Raw genomic sequence first — 12,135 nt, 5'->3', positions numbered from 1 at the left:
GCTGCCACCAGCCACCAGCTGCCACCACTACCATGGCTGCTTTTATGGTAAGGGGTCAGAATTGATCTCTGAGCTCCTTTTGGCCACTGGATTCAGGTCAGCAGGGATTCAAATATCTTTTGGGTGTGGATAATATTAAAGTTGATTTATGCTGTTCTACCTTATTGGAAAGCTGGCTCCAGAGTTGAGTTATGGCTCTCCCTTCTCTAGATCAAAGCATATTTACAAGTTTCCTCTATGTCCTGTGTTAAGGGGTCCCCTGGACACTGTGACAGGGAGAAGAGAGCAAAGCCGAACAGCCAAAAACATTAAACGTGATTTACGTGAACATTCTGTACCTCAAGACTGATAAGTCTATTGGGTATGGTGAAAAATCTATATAATCTGTGAAAAAAGTTAACTTAAAACTCTTAACACTGGGTTGATAGGTAAAAATTTATGCATAAGTAATCTTTTTTTTTTTTTTTTTTTTTTTTTTTTTGGTTTTTCAAGACAGGGTTTCTCTGTGTAGCTTTGTGCCTTTCCTGGAACTCACTTTGGAGACCAGGCTGGCCTCGAACTCACAGAGATTCGCCTGGCTCTGCCTCCCGAGTACGGGGATTAAAGGTGTGTGCTGCCACCACCGCCTGGCACATAGGTTATCTTAAAGGAACCATGTGGTGTGATTCTATCTTGGGATATAAACAACACGTGGCTTGTCATCATCTGAGCGGCTGTCTTCCATCAGAATGGAAGCAGCCATGTGGCAGCCATGTTTGTTAGGGTTGGAGAAGACGGATGTCATGTGACTTCAGCACCATCTTGATTAAAGGTGGCCATAAGGTGTGGGCCAACCAAGAAGGCAACATCAGGTCTCGAAGATATTTTGGATTAGGATGGACTTTTGTATAATTACTGTCCTGAAAACAAGGTTTATGCAAGACAGAATTTAAAAACAATTCTTGTTTAATGAGGTATTAAAGCTATACTCCCATGCTTTTGTATATAAGAATGAACCTTGCTCTGGCAGCCATACTTTGTAAGAGTCACCCAAGCTGGATGGTGGTGGTGCACACCTTTAATCCTAGTGCTTGAGAGGCAGAGGCAGGTGGATCTCTGTGAGTTCAAGGCCATCCTGGTCTACAGAGCAAGTTCCAGGACATCCAGGGGTGTTACACAGAGAAACTGATTGAAAAAAAAAAAAAAAAAAAGAAGAGTCACTCAGATGATATTGCTTTTAAAGGCATGAAGGGGTCATTGAGAACCTTGGAGGTTTGCCAGTGTGTGACAGTGCTGGAGTTCCTAAAGAGAGCCCAGGAGAAAGTACCCTAGCAGTTTTGGAGATGCTGATGCTGTATGATAGTCACCAGAAACACCAGCAACAATGAGCTGGAGCTGGCTGAGACCTAGAAGGCAGGCTGTGTATGCTGCCATGGATGGGACCAGAGAGGTGACCCAAGCCCCTTGGGAAAATCGAAAGGATTGTGAATGAATTACAGACATTGAGCACTGGATTGTTTGCGCTGTGTGAGTTTGGTCTTGCCTTATCCAGATCATGGCTGTGCCGTCTTTTCCCTCTTGAGAGAAAATAGGTACTTTATTTTTTGATATTGCAGGAACACAGAGTTGAGAGATTTTAAAATTTTTTAAGAGGAAATTTTGGGGTTTTACAAAAAAATTAAATTAAAAAATTGGATTTTTTTTTAAAGGAACAGCTTTTAAAATACTTAAATGTGGGGCTGAAGAGATGGCTCAAAGGTTAAGAGAACTGATTGCTCTTCCAAAGGTCCTGAGTTCAATTCCTAGCAACCACATGGTGGCTCACAACCATCTGTAATGAGATCTGGTGCCCTCTTCTGGCCTGCAGACATATATGCAGGCAGAACACTGTATACATAATAAATAAATAAATCTTAAAAAAAATACTTAAATGTATAAGACTATGGGACATTTTAAGTTCATAAAATGTTTCATATTATTAATATGTGATCTTAAAACTAAATAAATAAATAGATTGATTGGTTAATTAATTAAAGGCTAGGGGCACAACTATGAGCACCAAACACTAAACACCAAAAACTGGGATATTCCGGTTTTATGATGCAGCAAGACCTAAGCAGCCAGGCAAAAGCAGTCTGGCGAAGAGCTTGGAGCAATGGTCCTCAGCCTATGGGTTGCAATCCTTTGGGAGCCAAAAGACCCTTTGGCAGGGGTTTCCTAGGGCCACCTGTATGTCGGATATTTGCATTTGAATTCATAACCATGGCAAAGCTGTAGCTGTGAAATAGCAAAGAGCGTGACTTTATGGTTGGAGGTCACCACAGCATGGGGAACTGGGCTGAAGGGTCACAGCACTAGGAAAGTTGAGAACCACTGGCTTAGAGGAAGTCTCTCCTTACCTAAGGTCTATTCAGGCTTAAGAATGTCCGTCTAGCTTCCTTATCTTTGCTCACTTTGTTAAGCTTTAGCTGTTTTGATAAACTGAGTCATAAGAGAAGCTGTAATATTCTGTAATGGTGTACTAGAAAAGGATCAGGAGAGTTCTCAAGTCTTTCTGTGGACTGTATGAGTTAAAGTTTTGTTTTGATACTAAAAGGAGCTTCAATTCAGAAATTGTTATTTTTTTTTTAAGGCTCAAACTTAACAGAAAAGAAGCTGCAAGTCCTAAATCTTCTAAAAGGTACTAACTTACTGTAAACTGTTAAAGATAATTAAGACATGCAAGTTGTCATGGTCAGGCACCTCATAAAGGATCAAATTCTTTAATGTATTCAGAACTATACTTGAAGTCACGCTAAGCACTAATGTAATTAATTACAGAAATAAGCCTTATTTAGCCTTTATGTATTTTCAAGGTTAAGCCTAAAGCAAGTAACTGAAAACAAGCAAAGTTTGTTTAGCTCAGATATACTTAACAGATAATGGTCTTCAAACTCTTCAGAGATCTACTGAATATGGCATTTAAAATGTTTAATGGAAAAAGCTTACTATGATAGACAGACTCCAGGTCCTAAAGGTGATCCCCAAGGTCTCCAACGAAGATGCTGGAGCATGGTGACTCCACCTGGATTGTGATAACACTAACTCCTGAACAAAACTGCCCCCATGCCTTGCTCACCTTCAGGACCTTGCCCAAGGTCTTGCCTTCAGGACTGTGAACAAGCAGAACACTGGAGAGCTAATTGACTCCCTTTGCCTAGACAAAGTAAGGTCGGTTCCCCAAGTTCCTCCTCCGCATGAAAATCTCAGAAAATCTCTCAGACCTTGGCCTGCAGGTCAAAGACCGAAGCTGCCTTTGGATGGATCGCTACCCACAATGAAGCCATTGACACCACAAGATCCTGGGGTGACCATCTAGGTAACAAGTGAGTCTCTATCATTTCAACTGAAGCCAGATTATATTTCCTGCTGCAATTTATCCTTCTCAGATCTCTGATGGCATTGACAGCCAGGCTAACTGTAGCTTTGACAGTTTTTAACAGCAGCAGGCAACCAATTCCTCCCCACAAGGCTCCAGCCACCGCATTAGTTCATTTCATGTATAAAAATCAAGCCTTGCTTTTTCTAGATCTGCTAGATCTCCTGCTGAGAAAGCAGCAGGTTTTTCTTGCTAACAGGGTTCATATTAAGGGACAAACAGGTTTCAGATGTAACTCTTTACTGTTTCTTTATTTCAAAGAACTTGCTTCGCAGTGACTGTTCTCAGCAGTAACTACTTGTGTCTCTGGCAAATGATTAGATGGAAAGGAAAAGAGTTAACGTCTATGCAAGTTCTGAGGGTCAAAGAAAGTTTTTCTAAGGTGTATAAAGGTCTGAGGGTGTAAAAGTTTAAGTAGTTCTGAGGGTCTAAGAAAATGATTTAAGGTGTATAAAAGGTATAAGAAAATGGTTTAAGATATATGAAAAATGGGAAATGTTTCAGATTTTTTCCCCTTCTCTGCTATTGTTACACTAAGATTTCAAAAGTTCAGCATTTTGACATTGATCAATGGAGTTCTGATAAGTTGGTAGAGCACTGACTACTTACTATTCACTCACAAGCTCAAGATTTTAATTTTCTAAAGGTGTGTCTCATTGGGCTAAAATTGTCTCTGTCAAATCTATGCATCTAGCCCTCGGGACAAAGGAGAAAAGAATGTTCATGTTTTTTAACCTAGAACTATAGCTTTTGCTGTGACTCAAAGGTGTGATTCTACTCCAGTTGTTTTACAGATACCTATTAGCTGCTCTTTCTACAGTGTTGATTTTGGTACACAATGCTAACATATCTAAAACATTCATCTTTTTTGTAAACTAAAATATTCATGTAAGCTTCAGGGAGTCAAGGGAGTTGTAATATCTGGATCCACTTCTCATAGATCAAAGAGACTCCAGATAAGTACAGCCTCAGTTTCCCTACCTGCCTATTCCTGAGGATGTGATCGCTCCCCTGATCTTGGGACTCCTCCCCTCCCCCCAAGTACTAGGAATAGAGGCCTGGAAGTTCCAAATATAAGATTTTTCTTTAAGTTCCCAAACTTTAGCTTTTGTCTCTAGTCTTTATCTGTCTCAGCAGATTTCCACTTGGCTGACAGACACCATCCAGGAGACAGCTGCTGGCTACAAGCTGCTCCTAATGGCTCTGAGTCCTGGACTTGCTGATGTGGACCAATCTAGCTCTCCGTCTCTTACAGCCCTCCTGGGCCCTGACAACCATGTCCCACTTTCAGTAGGAAGTAGTTACAGCAGAGAACATGTTGCCCCCTTGTCCCCAACAGGCGTGAATGTTGGTCAGTTTTCTTCTGAAACTCCCTGGCATAGGGGACAAGATGGTTACCTATAGAGCCCATTGGCACACCAGGAAAGGTACCTGTTAAAACCAAATAGGCCCAGATCTATTAACCGATTCGTTAGCTGAAATAGGTCTATAACGTGATAGGGCATTCAACCTGCTCTTCGTAAAACAAAGAGGTTATTAATTAGCTTTAAGAGAAAATTGTTGTTTCTATACAAACCATTTAGGAATCATTAGAAATAGCCTGGCTGTAAACAACAACAACAACAATAAAACTGTGATAAAAGGGGACCTGAGATGAAATCAATGACTGGTCCCCATTCTGATTTCCAGGCTCCTCCTAGGTAGTTACTATGATGTCAGCCATCACAGGACCTTTGACCCTTCTGTTTCTACTAATAACTGTTGGTTCTTGCAGCATTAATTCCTTAACTAGATGGTAATTCCAATCTGGGTACCATTAAACTAATAGTATATAAACAGGTACCCATCAGAGTCAAGGATTTGACTTAGGATACAACTTAAGGGGGTGGTGGGGGGTGGGGGGGCGGGGAGGATGTGAGAGCCAAAGTTATGTTTTAAGTTTTAATTACTGTGCTGAAGAGATCCATAAGACAAAAGTGCCTCTAACCTGTAAGCCCCTTGCTCAAGGATGGATACTTCCTGAAACAGTGGAGGCTGTTGTTTATGTTTTCACTCCCTAAACAAGTTTGCTTGACCCAACTGCACCAGATGAGCTTGATCACATGTAGGCGGGAAGTATGTAGGCGGGAAGTATGTAGGCGGGAAGTATGTCGGCGGGAAGTATGTAGGCGGGAAGTATGTAGGCGGGAAGTATGTAGGCGGGAAGTATGTTGGTGGGAAATACATCAGGATGTATGCTTGCCCCTCATCAGACATGATGGAAAATATAGAAGACTTATGAGTTTGCCTTTAAAAGCCTCTGCAAAATGTGACCCATCACCATCTTCTTGGAACCCAGCAATGGACCTGGCTAGAGTCCATCCATCATTCTGGCCAGTATTTAATTAAAGCTTGTATCTTAGTTAGGGTTTCTATTGCTGTAAAGAGACACCACGACCACAGCAACTCTGTAAAGGAAAACCTTTAATTGGAGCTGGCTTATAGTTTCAGAGTTTAGTCCATTATCATCACGGAGAGAAGCAGGGCAGCATGCAGGCAGACATGGTGCTGGAGAAGAAGCTGACTGAGAGGTGTAGACGAAAGTTTCTGTCTTGCACGGTCCCTCAGCTGTTCAGTCCCAAATAAGCACACAGAGGCTTATATTAATTATAAACTGTTTGGCCTATTGCTCAGGCTTATAACTAACTAGCTCTTATGCTTAAATTAACCCATAATTCTTGTCTGTGTTTAGCCACGTGTCTTAGTACCTTTTCTCAGTCCGGCATTCTCATCTTGCTTCCTCTGCATCTGCCTGGAAGCTCTGCTTCTGCCTTTCCTCTTCCCAGAATTCTCCTAGTCTGGTTGCCCTGCCTAAACTTCCTGCCTAGCTACTGGCCAATCAGCATTTGATTAAACCTATAGGAGTAACAAATCTTTACAGTGTACAAGAGCGTTATCCCATAGCATTTATTAAGGGGCTCTATGGGGAAAGCAGACTCACTGATACAGGATAAGGTAAATCCAGTTGCAGAGTCATTGGAAAGCTGGGGACCAATCACATGCTGCTTCATGCCACCTGATTCAGTCTTCACCACCCAAAAGAGCTCAAATCCCTTTCTTCTCCCTTTTAAGTGGTCATGTAGGCAGATAAGAAGCACTGCCTATATCAGGCCAGATAGCCCAAGGTGACGGGCTGAGCGAATTCCCACTACAGAGAGGTCTACATCTTGATCTGCAGGCAACAGGAAGTGAACTGTGTCTCACACTGGGCATAGCTAGAGCATATGAGACCTCAAAGCCCACCTCCACAGTGACACACCTCCTCCAACAAGGCCACACCCACTCCTACAAGGCCACACCTCCTGATAGTACCACTCCCCATAGGCCAAGCATTCAAACACATGAGTCTGTGGGGGCCAGACCGATTCAAACCACCACAGCTTGCTTCAAATTTGGCTCAGAACTGTGGTAGTAGTTTTATTCTTGCCCAGTGGGAATAACGATGCATTTCTTTTTCTTTTTGAGGGGAAGGCCCAAGAGTGGGAGGGTGGAGCGGGGAGGAATGGGAAACAAGTGTGATTAGGGTACATTGTATGAGATTCCCAAATAATCAATAAAAATATCATGTTGGGGGGGGGGAGGGAAGAGCACTTGGCTGCTCTTACAGAGAACGTAGGTTCGGTGGCCAGCAGCCACATCAGAGGGCTCACAACTATCCATAACTTCCGTTCTAGGGAATCTGCGGCCCTCTGGCCTCCCTGGGCTCCAGGCATGCATGTGGTACACATACCCACATGCAAGGTACATAAATATAACTCAAATGTAAATCAAATAACTATTCTGCCGAGCGGCAGTGGCGCACTCATTTAATCCCAGCACTCGGGAGGCAGAACCAGACGAATCTCTGTGAGTTCGAGGCCAGCCTGGGCTACAGAGTGAGTGAGTTCCAGGACAGGCTCCAAAACTACACAGAGAAACCCTGTCTTGAAAAACCAAAAACAAACAAACAAAAAACTTAAAAAACAAACAAAAAACAAAAAAACAAAAAAAAACAAAAAACCTATTCTTTAAAAATAAAGCAAAACCACCGGCCCAGTGGAGTCGGCTATACACTCTACCAAGATCAGATCCCGAGTCTGCAGTCTGTCGTTTGCTTATTCCATTTTTGCATTCACCAGAAACATACCCTTCCTTGCCTTCCATAAGCCTTAACCTTAATTTCTGATCTTCAAATGTGAAGACAGTATTATTACCTTCACTAGAGGATCCTCAAGTGTAAGAACAGATTGGGCAGGCATCCTGCAGGAATTCAAAAGCACCGACTTTTGGCTTTCGACATTCCACTACTAGTCAAGGCTGGGACTGCGGAGGCTGGCCAAGCAAGGTTGAGTGGGTGCAACATTTAAGGAGGCACCCACTCTCAGGGTCAGATCCTGCCCTGGCATGATTTCGAGGCATGCGCCTCCTTAAAATTTGCGTCTGCAACTCCTAATTTGCTTTTCTGCAGGGGAGTGTGGGTTGTCTCAATTATCAAGCCCTGGAGGACTCCTGCCGTCTGCCGACTAGCTCAGCAGCAACCAGCCCTGGAAGCATCAGACTCTCCCTGGGAATTTCTAGTTGGAGCAACCGGGTTGAAGGGAACACAGAGCTGGCGCGAGGGCTGCGAATCAGAATTCAGCTTCTTGGCTCTGCTGTTGAGCCTGGTTGGGGCTGCCTTCACCCCGCGTTTAATTTCCCCAGCACACTGCTCCACCTAGCAACAGGCAGCCTCTCCCAAGGGTGGGGCGTGCTGTGTCAAGAGCGCCCTCAGGACACTTACCTGCCAGCCTCAGGGTGCAGGTGGAAGGCCTAGCTGGACTTTCTGGCCACCCCAAGCCAGTCGGAGCACCGAGGAGGGGCAGAGACCCTGGCCCAGGGGTTCCTTGTAGGGCTTCTCGGCCCTGCTCCGGGGGACTGATCTTCAGCTGGGATTAAAAGCCTCTGCCTGGGGAGGGCTGGGCTCGTAAAGGAATTTCCAGGTTCCCCGGGGGCCAGCTCACCTTCAGGATCGCCTGGATTTAACTTTTTCTCTTCCTTGCATAGTTTCCATCTAGGGTTGTAGGAGAGATTTAGAATGAGGCTTACCTTATCTGGGACTCAGAATCTCCCTGCTAGTTTTCCACAAAGTAGAAAAAAAAAGCCCGAACCTGCGGGCTGCAGTCCAGCAGGGGTGTGGCCTGGTGAGCGGGCAGCAGCGCCTTTAAGTGAAGAGGAAGCCCCCTTCCTTGGGAGGAGGCGGCACTATGTGAGGTGAGGCACTTGGCCCTTGACTCTGACAGCCCAGCCAGGGTCTCTTTTGTGCAGCACACAATCTTCTTGTTCTAAGCGATGCGAGCCGGAGGTCCTGGTAAGAACGTACAGTTCCCAGGCCCGCGGAGCAGCTGTGACCAGCGGCTTGCACAGTGTTGAGCACCCGACACCATAGCCACTCCTTCCTGCCCTGGAGTTTCCTAGACATGCCCAGACCAAGATTATGCCCCTCCCCCGTCCCTTTACCCCACACAAAATAAACACAAGGAAAACCCAATTTCCAGGAATAACAGTCAGGGAAGGGGGAAAGGGAGGGAAAGCCGCATGAGAGGCAAGGAGGGGCCCTTATCTCTCTCCAACAGGTCGGGTCCTGCCTGCTTACAGGGCTGAGTCATCATCCTGCTCCACCCAAAACCTTAAGTCCAGACGTGAATGGGTCTCTGAAGTCTGAGTTCTCTAAAGGGTAGGCAGGGTTGATCCCACCGGCAGGAACCGGGGAATCTGGGCTCTGGCCCTTGCAGAAGGCTTGCTGAGCATCTAGACACTAGATTCTAGAGAGATGCAGTTTCCTGAAGAACCAGAGTGGAAGGGGTCAGCTGGGCTGGAGAGAGGAGTGTGGCAGTAGCTTTTACCAAGTGACACTTGTTGGGTCCACTCTGATGACAAGGGCAAAGTCTGTGAATTGCTCATAGCACGTCCCTCTTGGCACTTCTGACAGAGTGTGAGTCTGTTAATGAATGAGTGAAATAAAGAGATATATTCGCTGACTTACAGTGGGGTTCTATCTCCATAAACTACTATAAAGTGAAAATTTGTTTTAACACTGTGGGATGTCACAGCTCAGCAGTCCTGGCCATCCCTCCCCTTCCTGGTGGCTGTTGGCACAGAGAGTGTCCACATTGTGCCTTGTCCACATTAAAAGAGTGTCAGAGAGGTGACGATTCGTACCTGTAACACTTGAGAGACTGAGGCAGGAAAATCTTGAGTTTGAGCCAACCTGGGCTACATACTACATAGCATGTCTGAAATTGGTCTGAACCACATGGTGAGATCTTGTCTCAAAAAATAAAAAAAAAAAAAAAAGATTACATCATTAGTCTGGGAAGAGACAAAAATTTAAAATAAAAAAAAATCTATATTCCTATATTCAACTGCTTTTGAACCAATTTCTTTCATCTTTGCCTGTTTGTTTTGCTTTTCAAGACAGGGTTTCTCTGTATAGCCCTGGCTGTCCTTGAACTCACTCTGTAGACCAGGCTAGGCTGGTCTTGAACTCAGAGATCTACCTGCCTCTGTTTTCCAAGTGCTGGGACTAAAGGCATTCCCTCCCCACCACTGCCCAGACTATTTGTCCTTCCTTACTATTATGTCACTAAGGGACCGTCATCGTGTGTTCTGCACCGATGACTGACAAGGGTAAAGTATGAACTGCCCACAGCACTTGGGGCTTTGGGCTTCTGACATATTCCCTGTGAGTCTCCTGCTATTAATGAATGGATGAATGATGGTGGGTGAAAGAATATGAATACTCCCTGATTCACAACGGCCTGCTGTTATTGTTATTTTTATTATTGTAGTGCTGGCAGCCAAACCCAGGGACTGAGCTCAAGCTTATAAGTGCTTTTGGGTACACCATAGGCTCTAGGATGCCATATGGTGGGTACACCTGTCTGGGACTTCCCTGGCCCAGGCTTCTTCCATTTCTCAGTCACTTCCAGGGAGAGCTGCTTTAGGAGGCTGGGGTTCATCCTGACAGATGGCACTGCCTGTGCCTCTGGTTCATGAGGAAACAGCAGTTTCCCCAAAAAACTGTATTTGATGCTTGATGTGGACGCCATGATGCTGGAGAGGACACCACGATGCTGGTGTGGACACCATGATGCTGGAGTGGACACAGAACTGTAGGGGGGCGGAGATCACAGGGTACATGTCTGGAAAAGCAGCTTGGTAATGAGTATGGAGGATTTAGCACATGTCTATAATCCCAGCACCCAGGAGGCTGAAGCAGAAGAATCTTGTTTGTTTGGTTTTTTTTGTTTTTTTGGTTTTTCGAGACAGGGTTTCTCTTGTGTAGCTTTGCGCCTTTCCTGGAACTCACTTGGTAGCCCAGGCTGGCCTCGAACTCACAGAGATCCGCCTGCCTCTGCCTCCCGAGTGCTGGGATTAAAGGCGTGCGCCACCACCGCCCGGCTAGTTTGTTTGTTTTTTGAGACAGGGTTTCTCTGTAGCTTTTGGAGCCTGTCCTGGAACTTGCTCTGTAGACCAGGCTGGCCTTGAACTCACAGATATCCACCTGTCTCAGCCTCCCCAGTGCTGGGATTAAAGCCACCAACCTCCAGCTGAAGCAAGAGAATCTTAAGTGCAAGGCCAGCCTGGGTTAGACAATGAAACCCTGTCTCTCCTGGCCCCCGCCCCCACCAAAAGTAACAAACACATTAAAAAAAAAAAAAAAAGACAGTTAAACCAACCGATATGGAAATGATTGAATATGTCCTGACACAGTCATAATGAAATTTGATGTAACTAGTGAAGTCATCCTTTTGAATCATTTTAGTGATTTGTTAAGATGCGTGTTGACTATTGGAAGTAAAAAGGTCAGGGTTCAAAGTGTTTACATGGCGCAGCCTTGCTGGAGGAAGCATTGCTGGCTTTGAGACTTGGATGGCCTCGGCTCACTCCAGCTCTTCCTTTCTGCTTTGTGTTTACAGTTAAGGACGAGATTGCTCAGCTTCCTTATTCCTTTGCAACTGTAAGCATAATAAACTCTTTCTTCTGTAGGTCTTAGTATTTTATCATAGCAATAGAAAAGTTACTAACACAGAGGGCTTCCTTGTTTAGCCCAGGCTGGCCTGCAGCTCACTATGTAGATCAGGCTGGCCTCCAACTCACCGAATTCCTGCTTCCATCTCCAGAGTGCTAGAATTATGGTATACATCACCACACTGGCCATAGGAACAGTAATTTTTTTTTATTTTTTTAGATTTATTTATGTGTATCGATATTTTGCCTGCATGGACATATGTGTACCATGTGCATGCCTAGTGCCCATGGAAGTCAGAAGAGGGCATTGGATCATCTGGAACTGGAGTCATGGGTGGTTGTGAGCCACTGTGTAGGTTCTGGGGACTGTACCTGGGTCATCTGCAAGAGCAAAAAGTGTCCTTAACAGCTAAGCTGTCTATCTCCTCAGTCCCCAGGAACAGTATTTTAAAGTCCTTTCTGCTTCTGTAGCCATGATTTCTGGTGCGGGCCACTCCTGAGGGAGATGCCCCAGTATTTGCTAAGAGCTAGCCTTGGAACACACAGCTCTGTTAGTTTGGACTCGGGCCCTTCCATGTCACTACGTGGATAAAGACCTTAGACAAATTATTTTGTTTCTCAGGGTGTGTGTGTGTGTGTGTGTGTGTGTGTGTGTGTGTGTGTGTGTGGTTTATAAAACACAGTATCTAGCTTAGATGATTTCTAGTAGT

The 12,135-nt window shown here is 44.9% G+C and overlaps 1 long non-coding RNA gene across 1 annotated transcript; it reads right to left on the bottom strand.

Moving 5' to 3' along the window:
* Nucleotides 1–5,842: 5,842 nt before the first annotated feature.
* Nucleotides 5,843–7,316, bottom strand: LOC143268544 (uncharacterized). Its single transcript, XR_013044605.1, has 2 exons — nucleotides 6,378–7,316; nucleotides 5,843–6,004 (listed from the first exon to the last, which is right to left on the bottom strand). It is a non-coding gene; the product is annotated as an uncharacterized LOC143268544 (long non-coding RNA).
* Nucleotides 7,317–12,135: the final 4,819 nt, after the last annotated feature.

This window comes from Peromyscus maniculatus, chromosome 14 (assembly GCF_049852395.1).
Source record: "Peromyscus maniculatus bairdii isolate BWxNUB_F1_BW_parent chromosome 14, HU_Pman_BW_mat_3.1, whole genome shotgun sequence".
Taxonomy (NCBI): Eukaryota; Metazoa; Chordata; class Mammalia; order Rodentia; family Cricetidae; genus Peromyscus; species Peromyscus maniculatus.
The sequence above is the reverse complement of the archived record's forward strand: the minus strand, read 5'-3'. Positions and strand labels throughout refer to the sequence as shown.